A 14,700-nucleotide genomic window follows, 5' to 3' on the forward strand; every position below is an offset into this window, starting at 1 on the left:
TTTCTCTGTTTTTCTACGTTTCTTCTTAGTTTACCGGTTTTCTTTCTTTTCTTTCTTTTTATTTTTCCAATTTCGCACAAAATATGTCTAGATTTTTCATATACATCAGGAATACTTTTTATACGCGTGCAACATTTTTTAAATACATTATTATTATTTTTTTCAAATATATCTTCTGATGTCCATTTTTTTTCATAAATACTGTGCATTTTTTGATGCAGATACTATTTTATACATATTAAGTTATTTTCAAATAAATTATTCAAATTTTCAAAAACAAAATTTTAAACATTTTTCAAATAAAGTTCAAAACATCTTTCAAATGGTACAGTTTTTTTTGTCAACTATACGATTTTTTGCTATACTGTATAAACAATTTTCTTCAAGTGTCACAAACATACTTTTGAAATCGTTGAATATATAATTAAATGACACTTATATTTTTGTTAAACTAGCAAGATGCCCATGCGTTGCACAGAACATCAAGATGCATTTTATTGAGTAGTTTATCTTGTGGGAGACAAGGATGAATGAGGGAAGGCCTTATTTGCAAATGTGGAGAGGGGTGTGGGTATCATTTTGCAAAATTGTCATAGTTTCCTTCCTATCCGTTGGATATAAATCGGACGGCCTATATTGCAGGATGGCAGGCACACCATCATCACCTACTCTGTTTTTTATAAGAGTAGAGATAGTGCAAAACGTATTTTGGCAATTACACGAATATTTTTTGACATGTACAACATTTTTCTAAAATGGCACATTCATTTTTTCTGAAACTCGTGGAAATGATATAATTTTTTCAAGCTATGAACAATTTTTTAAAACTACACTAACAAAATGTTTACATTGTGTTATACTTCTCAAGTTCGCAAACATTTATCTGATTTTTTTTTAAATATTTATATTTATATTTGTTTTCGTATATATAAACAAAATAAAAACCAATGAAAAAAGGACAAAATATATACATCGCGCCATTTTAGGCATCCTTGAGAGGAAGAGACACTGCGCGGTGATCCCTATTAGGCGCTTCGGGCGTCCGTTATAGTGCATTTTGCAAACGGGCGCCGTAAGCACTCCAAGCTGGGCCGGCCCATTTTATGTTTTCCCCTGTTTTAGAAATGTCAAAAAAGCATGTGGGTTCGAACACGCAAGACGAAACCCCTTCGTTACTTGCTTTTTCTTTCTTTTATCATGTTCTTCAGTTCGGTTTTCTTTTTCTTTTTCCCCTCCTTTTTTTGTTTTCGTTAATGCGCGGTTTTTAAAAAGTCATGAACCTTTTTCTAGGTTGATGAACTTTTTCTTTAAATTTGTGAACTTTCTTTCAAAATTGATGAACTTTTTCCAGAACCGATATTGTTTTTTCAAATTAGATGAACATTTGATCAAATTTGATGGTCTTTTTTGAAATTTGATGAACCTTTTTGAAATTCAATAAACTTTTTTTCAAATTCAATGATTTTTTTCCCAATTCAATGAACATTTTCAAATTTGCTAACCTTTTTCCATTTGTGAATGCTTTTTCAAATTTGTGTTTTCTTTATTCAAATAATTTATAGTGAGTATATAATAGTATATATTTGTTGGGGGACGTAGTATTTGAAAAAAATTCCTACGATCACACGAGATCTATCTAGGAGAAGCATAGCAACGAGCGGGGAGAGTGTGTCCACGTACCCTCGTAGACCGAAAGCGGAAGCGTTTAGTAACACGGTTGATGTAGTCGAACGTCTTCATGATCCAACCGATCAAAGCACCGAACGTACGGCACCTCCGTGTTCAGCACACATTCAGCATGATGACGTCCCTCGAGCTCTTGATCCAGTTGAGGACGAGAGAGAGTTCCGTCAGCACGACGGCGTGGCCACGGTGATGATGAAGCTACCGGCGCAGGGCTTCGCCTAAGCACTACGACGATATGACCGAGGTGTGTATCTATGGAGGGCGGGCACCGCACACGCCTAAGAGAAGACTTGTTGTGCCTTTGGGGTGCCCCCTCCCATGTATATAAAGGAGGGGGGAGGAGGAGGCCGGCCCAAGGGGGAGCGCGCCAAGGGGGGAGTCCTACTTGGAGTCCTAGTCCAAGTAGGATTCGCCCCCCCTCCTTCCTTCCACCGGAGAGGGAAAAGGGGAAGGGAGAGAGAGGGAGAAGGAAAGAGGGGGGCTGGCCCCCTCCCCTAGTCCAATTCGGTTTGGGCAAGGGGGGAGGGGCGCCCCTCTCACGTGGCCTCTCTCCTCTCCTGCAATAAGGTCGAATAGGCCCAATACTCCTCCCGGGGGGTTCTGGTAACCATCCGGTACTCCGGTAAAATATCCGAATCACTCGGAACCATTCCGATGTCCGAATATAACCTTCCAATATATGAATCTTTACCTCTCGACTCTGTCGAGACTCCTCGTCATGTCCGTGATCTCATCCGGGACTCCGAACAATCTTCGGTCATCAAATCACATAACTCATAATACAAATCGTCATCGAACGTTAAGCGTGCGGACCCTACGGGTTCGAGAACTATGTCGACATGAACGAGACACATCTCCGATCGATAACCAATAGCAGAACCTGGATGCTCATATTGGCTCCTACATATTCTATGAAGATCTTTATCGGTCAAACCGCATAACAACATACGTCATTCCCTTTGTCATCGGTATGTTACTTGCCCCAGATTCGATCGTCGGTATCATCATACCTAGTTCAATCTCGTTACCGGCAAGTCTCTTTACTCGTTCCGTAATGCATCATCCCGCAACTAACTCATTAGTCACATTGCTTGCAAGACTTATAGTGATGTGCATTACCGAGAGGGCCCAGAGATACCTCTTCGATACACGGAGTGACAAATCCTAATCTCGATATATGCCAACTCAACAAACACCTTCGGAGACACCTGTAGAGCATCTTTAGAATCACCCAGTTATGTTGTGACGTTTGATAGCACACAAGGTGTTCCTCCGGTATTCGGGAGTTGCATAATGTCATAGTCAGAGGAACATGTATAAGTCATGAAGAAAGCAATAGCAGTAAAACTAAACGATCATTATGCTAAGCGAACGAATGGGTCTTGTCCATCACATCATTCTCTAATGATGTGATCCCGTTCATCAAATGACAACACATGTCTATGGTTAGGAAACTTAACCATCTTTGATTAATGAGCTAGTCAAGTAGAGGCATACTAGGGACACTCCATTTGTCTATGTATTCACACATGTACTAAGTTTCCGGTTAACCACTTGGGAAACCTTCCGGACTCCGTTTTTCCTCTGTATACTTGTCCTCCAAGATAAAAAATCTATATATACTTTCCGAACCTGTTCACCACCGTATCACGAAGAAATCCCATGTTCTCTTTTTCCTTTGTTGTTTTGTGTCAGATCCCATCTACCATGGCTGCTTCAAGCTCCTCCAAGGACAAGTTCTTCAAGAACATCATCAACCCATATCTGCGGGAGGTGGTGCAGCACCCTCAGGTCATTGAGATGCATGAGGGGCTGCTTCACCTTTGCAATGTGCCCTGTCCCAAGGGGACGGGAACCGTGGAGGCTAGGCTTGAAGCTGTGGAGCAAGATGTCTTCCGGTGCAAGGGGATGGGGGAGCATGGTCTCCATGCCAATCACCTCATGATCACGGATCTCTCCCGTGATCTCATGGTCGATGGCAAGCCGATGAAGGACTTCGTCTTCACCTTCAACGAGCAAATAAACTTTCTCCAAAGCCAGATCTATGACCTCCAGAACCAAGTCTTTGAATATGAGGCGAGGTTTAAAGGTACGAGTTTGGCTGCTAGTTGCAGGACCCGTGAGACTCACTCTTCCTCTTATGATGGTGGACCACTGCTATGGAAATCCGAGGACAAGACATTTTCTTCATCACCACCATCACCTTCTTCACCACCAAAGGAGAACTGAGTATCGGGTATGGGCACTCCCCTTGGCTTCCGCCAAGCTTGGGGGAGGTGCCCCGGTATCGTATCATCCTACTATCTTTTCACATTTACTTAGTTCTATCCTTTTGCTTTAGATGAAATAAAGTTTAGTTCGATCCTTTCTTCTTTGAAAGTTTGCTTAGTTATCTATCATTGTAATCGTGTGCTAGTTATATAATAAAGTTAGTTTTAGTTTTTACTTTCATGTTGCAAATAAAGAAAAGAAACTAGAAAATAAAAAGAGAAAGAAAACAAATAAAAGAAAGGAAATAAATTAATAAGATCATATACTAATCCTATCGTAGGTGATAGCACCACTTAAGGAAAAGTATAAGTAAGAAAATTTTATTAGAGATTGACAAGCATAGCATTAGTCAATGATGCAACTCATGCAAGAATTAATAAGGGAAGGGAAGATTCACATATAAATATACCATCCTAGAAATATTTTGTGATTGTGAGCCCTCATCAAAATATTATATGCCAAAATTGTTGATGTTGGACAAGGAAGACAACATAATGGTTTATGTTTGTTTATATTCACATAGAAGTCATATTGTCATAGATCCTTTAACATGTGATGCTTGCCCCCTATCTTTGCTAGCCAAAAATTCCGCACTAAGTAGAGATACTACTTGTGCATCCAAAAACCCTTAAACCCAAATCTTTTTCATGTGTCCACCATACCTACCTATGGATTGGGCAAGATCCCTCAAGTAAGTTGTCATCGGTGCAAAAAGGCAATAAAAATTGCTCCTAAAAGTGTGAGATCATTTAGTGTAAGAGAAAATTGAGCGTTGTACGAACTTGGATGACAAAGAATAAAAGCGACAGACTGCATAATAAAGGTTGTCATCTTAAGGGGCAATACAATGTGACGTTCTTTTGCACTAAGGGATTGAGCATACAAACAAATAAGTGCATGGCAACCTCTGGTTCCCTCTGTGAAGGGCCTATCTTTTACTTTTATGTATTTACTTTTATGCAAAGAGTCAAAGTTTTCCTTCCGCTCCTTTTTATTTTTCTCCTTTGGCAAGCATCATGTCGTGAGGAAAGATCTAGGCACACATGTCCAGTTGAATATAGATAGCATGAATTATTATTGTTGACATCACCCTTGAGGTGAGTATGTTGGGAGGCGACACTATAAGCCCCTATCTTTCTATGTGTCCGGTTGAAACGTTTTGCTCATGTGTACGAGGTGAGTGTTAGCAATCATAGAAGACTATATGATGGTTGAGTATGTGACTTGCCTAAAGGCTCCGACACGTGACCCTTCCTGAAAAGATTATGAATTGTAGTTGCAAAGTTGACTGAGAACAGTTTGTTGGTTTCTAATAGAGTTTTTGCTTTATACTTCGATCATGTGATGAACTATTACTTATTAATGGGAAGTGTATGATAGAAGTTATATGATAAAAGTATTATGTTTAAATTTGTTGCTATTATAATAATCAACATGATGCTTCTATGTCCGTATTTTGTTTTTATCGACACCTCTCTCTCAAAGCATGTGGACATGTTTTTCGATTTCGGTTTTCGCTTAAGGACAAGCGAGGTCTAAGCTTGGGGGAGTTGATACGTCCATTTCACATCATGTTTTCTTACTGTTATTTATAATGTTTTTATCCATAATAATGCCTTTTGGAGTAATTCTAATGCCTTTTCTCTCATACTTTGCAAGGTACACACCAAGAGGGAGAATTTCGGCAGCTGGAAATCTGGACCAGAAAAAGCTACGTCAGGCCACCTATTATGCACAACTCCAAATGAGCTGAAACTTCACGAAGAATTTTTATGGAATATATATAGGAAATATTGGAGCCAATAACTACCGGAGGGGGGCCACCAGGTGGGCACAACCCACCTGGGCGCGCCAGGCCCCCCAAGCGCGCCCTAGTGGGTTGTGGCCTCCTCGGCCCACCTCCGGTGCCCATCTTCTGGTATATAAGTCATTTTGATCTAGAAAAAAATAAAGAGAAGACTTTCGGGGCTGAGCGCCGCCGTCTCGAGGCGGAACTTGGGCAGGAGCACTTTTGCCCTCCGGCGGAGCGACTCTGCCGGGGGAACTACCCTCCCGGAGGGGGAAATCATCGTCATCATCATCACCAACAACTCTCCCATCTTGGGGAGGGCAATCTCCATCAACATCTTCACCCGCACCATCTCATCTCAAACCCTAGTTCATCTCTTGTATTCAATCTTGTTACCGGAACTATAGATTGGTGCTAGGGGGTGACTAGTAGTGTTGATTACATCTTGTAGTTGATTACTATATGGTTTATTTGGTGGAAGATTATATGTTCAGATCCATATGCTATTTAATACTCCTCTGATCATGAGCATGTTTATTATTTGTGAGTAGTTACTTTTGTTCTTGAGGTCACGGGATAAATCATGTTGCAAGTAATCATGTGAATTTGATATGTGTGTTCGATATTTTGATGGTATGTATGTTGTGATTCCCTTAGTGGTGTCATGTGAACGTCAACTACATGACACTTCACCATACTTGGGCCTAAGGGAATGCATTGTGGAGTAGTAAATAGATGGTGGGTTGCGAGAGTGACAGAAACTTAAACCCCAGTTTATGCACTATTCCGTAAGGGACCGATTGGACCCAAAAGTTTATTGCTATGGTTAGAATTTATTCTTAATACTTTTCTCGTAGTTGCGGATGCTTGCGGGAGGGTTAATCATAAGTAGGAGGTTTGTTCATGTAAGAACAGCACCTAAGCACCGGTCCACCCACATATCAAATCATCAAAGTAGCGAACACGAATTAAACCAACATGATGAAAGTGACTAGATGAAATTCCCGTGTACCCTCAAGAACGCTTTGCATTTCATAAGAGACCATTTTGGCCTGTCCTTTGCCTCAAAAGGATTGGGATACCTTGTTGCATACTTATTGTTACTATTGTTACTTGCTCGTTACAAATTATTTTGCTACCAAACTACTCGCTACTTACAATTTCAGCACTTGTAGACACTACCTTACTGAAAACTACTTGTCATTTCGTTCTGCTCCTCGTTGGGTTCGACACTCTTACTTATCGAAAAGAACTACAATTGATCCCCTATACTTTTGGGTCATCAAGGCTATTTTCTGGCGCCGTTGCCGGGGAGTGAAGCGCCTTTGGTAAGTGGAATTTGGTAAGGAAACATTCATATAGTGTGCTGAAATTTATTGTCACTTGTTACTATGGAAAACAATCCTTTGAGGGGTTTGTTAGGGGTATCTTCACCTCGTCCGGAACCACAATTAATTGCCCCTCAACCTACTGCACCTACTGAAAATATTGAATATGAAATTCCTTCGGGTATGATAGAACAATTGCTAGCTAATCCTTATGCAGGAGATGGAACCGAACATCCTGATATGCACTTGATATATGTAGAACAAATTTGTGGATTGTTCAAGCTTGCAGGTTTACCCGGAGATGAGGTGATGAAAAAGGTTTTCCCTTTATCTTTGAAGGGAAAAGCATTGGCATGGTATAGGCTATGTGATGATATTAGATCATGGAATTGGAATCGTTTAAAATTGGAGTTCCACCAAAAAATTTATCCTATGCATCTAGTTCATCGTGATCGGAATTATATATATAATTTTTGGCCTCGTGAAGGAGAAAGTATCGCTCTATCTTGGGGGAGGCTTAAGTCAATGTTATATTCATGCCCCAATCATGAGCTCTCAAGAGAAATTATTATTCAAAAATTTTATGGTCGGCTTTCTCGTAATGATCAAACCATGCTGGATACTTCTTGTGCTGGTTCTTTTATGAAGAAAACTATTGAATTCCGGTGGGATCTTTTGGAAAGAATTAAACGAAACTCTGAAGATTGGGAACTCGACGAAGGTAAAGAGTCAGGTATAAAGCTGAAGTATGATTGTGTTAAATCTTAATGGATACCGATGCTTTTCAAAAGTTTAGCACTAAATATGGACTTGATTCTGAGATAGTAGCCTCCTTTTGTGAATCATTTGCTACTCATGTTGAACTCCCTAAAGATAAGTGGTTTAAATATCTGTAACGCCACGATGCGGCTATATCTCCCACGTGTCGAGGCACGACTTAGAGGCATAACCGCATAGTGGTTTTGTCGCAAGAAGGGTCATCTTCACACAATCGCATGTACTGAACAAGAATGGGATAAAGAGTTGGCTTACAATCTCCACTTCACACAATACATAAATATCATCATACATCATCCAAAATACAATCATATAGACCGACTACGGTCAAAATCCAGATGAAAATAAGACAACCCCAAATGCTAGCTCCCCGATCGTCCCAACTGGGCTCCACTACTGATCATCAGGAAAAGACACATAGTAACGACCACGTTCCTCGTCGAACTCCCACTTGAGATCGACGCCATCATCTGCACTGGCATCGTCGGCCCCTGCAACTGTTTTGGTAGAATCTGTGAGTCACGAGGACTCAGCAATCTCACACCCGCGAGATCAAAACTATTTAAGCTTGTAGGAAAAGATGGTGCAAAGAGGTGGAGCTGCAGCGGCAAAAACATATATGGTGGCTAACTTGCGCAAATGAGAGCGAGGAGAGAAGCAAAGGAACGAACGTCATCTAACAATGACCAAGAAGAGGTCCTGAACACCTACTTACGTCATACATAACTCAGACCGTGTTCACTTCCCGGACTTCGCCGAGAAGAGACCATCACGGCTACACACGCAGTTGATGTATTTTAATTGGGTCAAGTGACAAGTTATCTACAACCGGACATTAACAAATTCTCATCTGCCTCATAACCGCGGGCACGGCTTTCGAAAGATATTACCCTGCAGGGGTGTCCCAACTTAGCCCATCATAAGCTCTCACGGTCAACGAAGGATAAACCTTCTCCCGGAACGACCCGATCAGTCTCGGAATCCCGGTTTACAAGACATCTCAACAATGGTAAAACAAGACCAGCAAAGCCGCCCGAATGTGCCGACAAATCCCGATAGGAGCTGCACATATCTCGTTCTCAGGGCACACCGGATAAGTCAAGCTACGAGTAAAACCAAACCTTGAGTTTCCCCGAGGTGGCCCCGCAGGCTGCTCGGTTCAGACCAACACTCGAAGGAGCACTGGCCCAGGGGGGTTAAAATAAGATGACCCTCGGGCTCGCGAAAACCCGGGGGAAAAGTCTTAGGCGGCAAATGGTAAAACCAAGGTTGGGCCTTGCTGCAGGAGTTTTATTCAAGGCGAACTGTCAAGGGGGTCCCATAAATCACCCGACCGCGTAAGGAACGCAAACTCAAGGAACATAATCCCGGTATAACAGTAACTAGGGCGGCAAGAGTGGAACAAAACACCAGGCATAACGCCGAGCCTTCCACCCTTTACCAAATATATATAGATGCATTAATTAAATAAGAGATATTGTGATATCCCAACATATCCATGTTCCGACATGGAACAAACTTCAACTTCACCTGCAACTAGCAACGCTATAAGAGGGGCTGAGCAAAAGCGGTAACTTAGCCAAACAATGGTTTGCTAGGAAAGGATGGTTAGAGGCTGACATGGCTAAAATGGGAGACATGATATAGCAAGTGATAGGTAGCGAGCATGGCAATAGAGCGAACAACTAGCATAGCAAAGATAGAAGTGATTTCGAGGGGTGGTCATCTTGCCTGCAAGATTCTCATAGTTGTCGAAAGCTTGATCCTCGTAAGCGTACTCGACAGGTTCCTCGTTCACGAACTCGTCTCCTGGCTCTACCCAAGACAAGAACACAAACAAACGGAACCACAATCAACCACGAGAAATGTACAAGCAACAAGATGCAAAACATGTATGATATGCAAGATATGATATGCGATGCATATGCGTGCTCCGGAAGGAAAATGATGAACATGGAAGTAACTTGGCAAACCAAGCATGCCACTGGAAGGATGAGATGATTTCGGTCGAAATCGATATAAAGATCACCGGAAACGGATGCACGGTTTGCAAATGGCAAGCAAAACAAGAATGACACTAATCTGTGATAAACAGCAAGATAGCACTTAAAATGCAACAAGCAACAATGCTACAGCACCCCAACATAGCAACAAAGCATATGACAGTAAACTAAAGGAGATGCTTGACAAAAGATGAACACTGAGCTACGGCTAGTTCCCAACATATCAAGCTCAAACAAGCATGGCAAAAGAGCAAAAGATTACAGGTTCACAGACTTAGTGAAAAACTGGACATAGCAGAAATCAGCATCAGGTAGCAATGTTCAGAGCACGAAATCGACATAGCAAAGCAAGGCATGGCAGTGTTCTACTAGAAGCACATGACAAAATTCCCTTACTGACGATAAGCCAAAAAGGACCATAAGATATGATGGAAAGCATGTAAACATAGCAAGTTTCGTTAACAGGTTTCAGACTTAGCAGAAAACAGAGCATGACAGAAATAATAATATGTAGGCCTCTTTGTGAGCTTGATGCACTCACTACAGAGCAACGAACTACAAACCAAGCACACCTACAGCAAGATGGCATGTTTTTGAAGCTATCCATGGCAAGAACAATATCATAGCATGCATGGATCAACTACAATAAGCTTGGCAAAATTATATATCATGTTAAGAATCTGCCAGAAATATTTTATAGCAAACGTAGAGCAAGATTGAGTCATGCTATGGCACTCCATAATTGGAAACAATTGCAGTAATGGATCAATTACAACTATAGCTACAAAACATACTTACTGAAAATCTACAAAATATGCATGGATCTCCCTGTAGCATCAAGTTTACATGGCAACAAAATTACAGCAGACAAGGACTTAGAGAAATCACCGAGTCCCTGAAATCAGAATTATTACGGGGCCTACTTTGCATGCTTGTGCTAGTCACCACAGAGATCACAAAAATACATGGACCACACAATTGGAAAGATGGCATGGCATACTTCAAAACACATGTAGAGCGCATGCTCAAAAGATGCACAGATTAAATGATACAAAAATGACAAATCTCCAAGTTCTGTCAAGAACCAGAGAATAACAGCAACTAGCCCTCTTCCACCAGAGATTTGGGCATCAAGATGACCTCTAATGAACATGGTGCAATTGGACAAAATGAAGAGCATCACGAGGCAAACAATTTGACATATTACACGCGCGAATCGGAGCTACATGCATGGAGTTATCGCATCACGAACAAGTGCATATGCTGATGAAATTCCAGACTTAGAGAAAAAAGGAGGGGCGAGGAGAAGTCAACGCTCACGTACAGATCCGATCGGATCGAAGGCTACAGGAGCTCGAGCTCCGGTGATGGCGCTCGTGGCCGGCGACAGAGGAAGGGGAGGAGGCGGCCGGAGGAGGGGCGCCGGCCGGGGCGGCGGAGGGCGGCGCCGGCGGGGCGCGGGCACGCGGCGGCGGAGGAGCCCGGCGGGGCCGGCCGGCGGCGACGGGGCCAAGGCGGCGGCGCGGCGAGGCGGAGGCGGCGGAGCACTGGCCAGTGGCAGGGGAAGGCGCGCGGGCGCGCGGGCGCGGAGGCGGCGGGCCGCGGGGGCCGGCGATGGGCCTGCGGGCCGGCGGCGGGGCGAGGCCGGAGGCGGCCACGTGTCGCCACGGGACTGGTCGGGCGGCGCGGCGGACGTTGTCCGGCCGGAGCAGACGCGTCCGGCGCGGCGCGGAGGGAGTGGGTTAGGGTTCGTCTGTGATTCCGTTTTTCGGGGGAGATGGGGTTTTATAGGTAGAGGGAGCTAGGAGACTCCAAATGAGGTGCGGTTTTCGCCCACACGATCGTGATCGAACGACCTAGAGCATGGAAGAGAGTTTGGTGGGTTTTGGGCTGGTTTTGGAGGGGTTTTTTGCTGGACACTCAAATAGACTTTGCGGATGCCCGGTTAACCGTTGGAGTACCAAACGACCTCCAAATGGAACGAAACTTGATCGGTGGTCTCCGGGTGGTATATTAAGGCCACTTGACAAGCCTCGGTCCATTCCGAGAAAGTTTGACACACGCACACGAAAGAAAACAAGAGGGGTGCACCGGAGGAGATAGGAGCGCCGGATTGGAAAACGGACAACGGGGAAAATGCTCGGATGCAAGAGACGAACACGTATGCGAATGCAATGCATATGATGACATGATATGAAAATGCATGACATGACAAAATACAAAACGAAAGACAAAACCCGACAACGGAGGGAAAAACATATCGCATAGCCGGAAATGGCAAGAGTCGGAGTTACAAATATGGCAAGTTACATACGGGGTGTTACAACACTCCACCACTACGAGAGGATCTCGTCCCGAGATCTAGGACTGAAAGAACTCCGGATATTCGGAACGGAGATGGTCCTCGCGTTCCCAGGTGGCTTCCCGGTCGGAATGGTGCGACCACTTCACTTTCAGGAATTTGATAGACTTGTTGCGAGTCTTGCGCTCAGTTTCTTCAAGAATAGCAACGGGGTGCTCATGATAAGACAAATCTTCTTGGAGGTCAATCTCTTCGAAGTTGATAGTGCGCTCAGGCGTCTTGAAGCACTTGCGGAGCTGTGACACGTGGAACACATCGTGCACGTTCGCGAAGTTGGAAGGAAGCTCAAGTTGATAGGCGAGGTCGCCTCTTTTGCCAATGATCTTGAAAGGACCCACGTATCTAGGGGCAAGCTTCCCGTTGATACCGAAGCGACGAGTGCCTTTCATTGGAGAGACGCGGAGGTAGACATGGTCTCCGATCTCGAAAGCCACATCACGGTGCTTACTATCATAGTAACTCTTCTGGCGCGATTGCGCGGCTTTGAGATTGTCACGGATGACCTTACACATTTCTTCAGCTTCAGTGATTAAGTCATTGCCAAGAAGTTGGCGTTCACCAGCCTCTGACCAATTGAGAGGAGTACGGCACTTTCTGCCATAGAGAATCTCGAATGGGGCCTTGCCCGAACTCGCTTGGACGCTGTTGTTGTAGGAGAATTCAGCATAAGGAAGACAATCTTCCCATTTCATGCCAAAGGAAATGACACAAGCCCTGAGCATATCTTCAAGAATTTGATTGACTCGCTCGACTTGGCCACTAGTTTGAGGGTGAAAAGCTGTGCTGAAGCGAATATTTGTGCCCATGGCCTTTTGGAAGGAGTCCCAGAACTTAGAGGTGAAGATGCTTCCACGATCTGAGGAAATCAATTGTGGAATGCCGTGCAAAGAGACAATTCTGGAGGTGTAGAGCTCTGCCAGCTGAGCTGCTGTGATGGATTCTTTGATTGGAAGGAAATGAGCCACTTTAGAAAGCTTGTCAATGACAACGAAGATAGCGTCATTTCCGCGCTTGGACTTTGGAAAACCAGTCACGAAGTCCATTTCGATATGATCAAACTTCCACTCCGGGATAGCAAGAGGTTGGAGGAGACCAGCTGGTCGTTGGTGTTCTGCTTTCACTCTTCGGCAGACATCACATTCATTCACGAATTGAGCAATTTCTCGCTTCATTCGACTCCACCAATACGACTGCTTGAGGTCATGATACATCTTCGTACTTCCAGGATGAATGGAAAGGAGAGAATTGTGCGCCTCGCTCATTATGACTTTCCTTAGATCACCTTTAGGAACCACAATCCGGTCCTCGAAGAACAAAGTGTCTCTGTCATTAATGCGATAGCACTTGTATTTGGAAAGACCCTTGTCGATACCATGTTTCACCTTCTTCACCATGGCATCAAGGAGTTGTGCCTCACGAATTTGATCTTCCAAAGTAGGAGATACTATGAGGTTGGCAAGAAAGCCTTGAGGAACAACTTGGAGATTCAGCTTGCGGAAAGCTTCACAAAGATCCGGTTGGAAAGGCTTGAGAATTAAGCTGTTGCAATAAGCCTTCCTGCTTAAAGCATCTGCAATGACATTGGCCTTGCCTGGAGTATATTCAATACTCGGATTGTACTCTTGAATCATTTCGACCCATCGAGTCTGCCTCAGGTTGAGGTTGGGCTGAGTGAAGATATACTTCAGACTCTTGTGATCAGTGAAAATGTCCACTTGTCTTCCCAACAAGAGATGTCTCCACGTGATTAATGCATGGACAACTGCCGCCAACTCAAGATCGTGAGTGGGGTGGTTCTTCTCATTGGGCTTCAACTGCCGAGAGGTATAGGCCACAACTTTCTTCTCTTGCATTAACACAGCACCGAGACCTTGGAGAGAAGCATCACAGAAAACTTCATACGGCTTGGATTCATCAGGAGGAGTCAAGACAGGAGCTGTGACTAGTTTCTCTTTGAGAGTGTTGAAAGCAACGTCACACTCAGGAGACCAGACATACTTCACATGCTTCTGTAGGAGGTTGGAAAGAGGCTTTGCAATCTTGGAGAAATTCTCAACGAATCTTCGGCAATAGCTTGCAAGACCCAGAAAACTGCGGAGCTGCTTGACATTTTGAGGAGGTTCCCAATCCACAACTGCGGACACCTTCTCGGGGTTAACAGCGATGCCCTTGGCAGAGATGATGTGACCAAGGAAAAGAACTTCATCGAGCCAAAACTCACATTTGGAGAACTTCGCATAGAATTGATACTCTCTGAGCTTGTCGAGCACCAATCGCAAATGTTTGGCATGATCCTGCTTGTTCTTGGAGAAGACCAAGATATCATCGAGATACACCAGAACAAATTCATTGGTATAGGGGTTGAAGATGAAACTCATCATCCGAGAGAACACTGGAGGAGCATTGACAAGGCCGAAAGACACGACAGTATATTCATAAGAACCAAAGCTCGTTCTGAATGCTGTCTTGGGAATATCTTCTTCA

This window comes from Aegilops tauschii, chromosome 1, assembly GCF_002575655.3.
Source record: "Aegilops tauschii subsp. strangulata cultivar AL8/78 chromosome 1, Aet v6.0, whole genome shotgun sequence".
NCBI classification, from domain to species: domain Eukaryota; kingdom Viridiplantae; phylum Streptophyta; class Magnoliopsida; order Poales; family Poaceae; genus Aegilops; species Aegilops tauschii.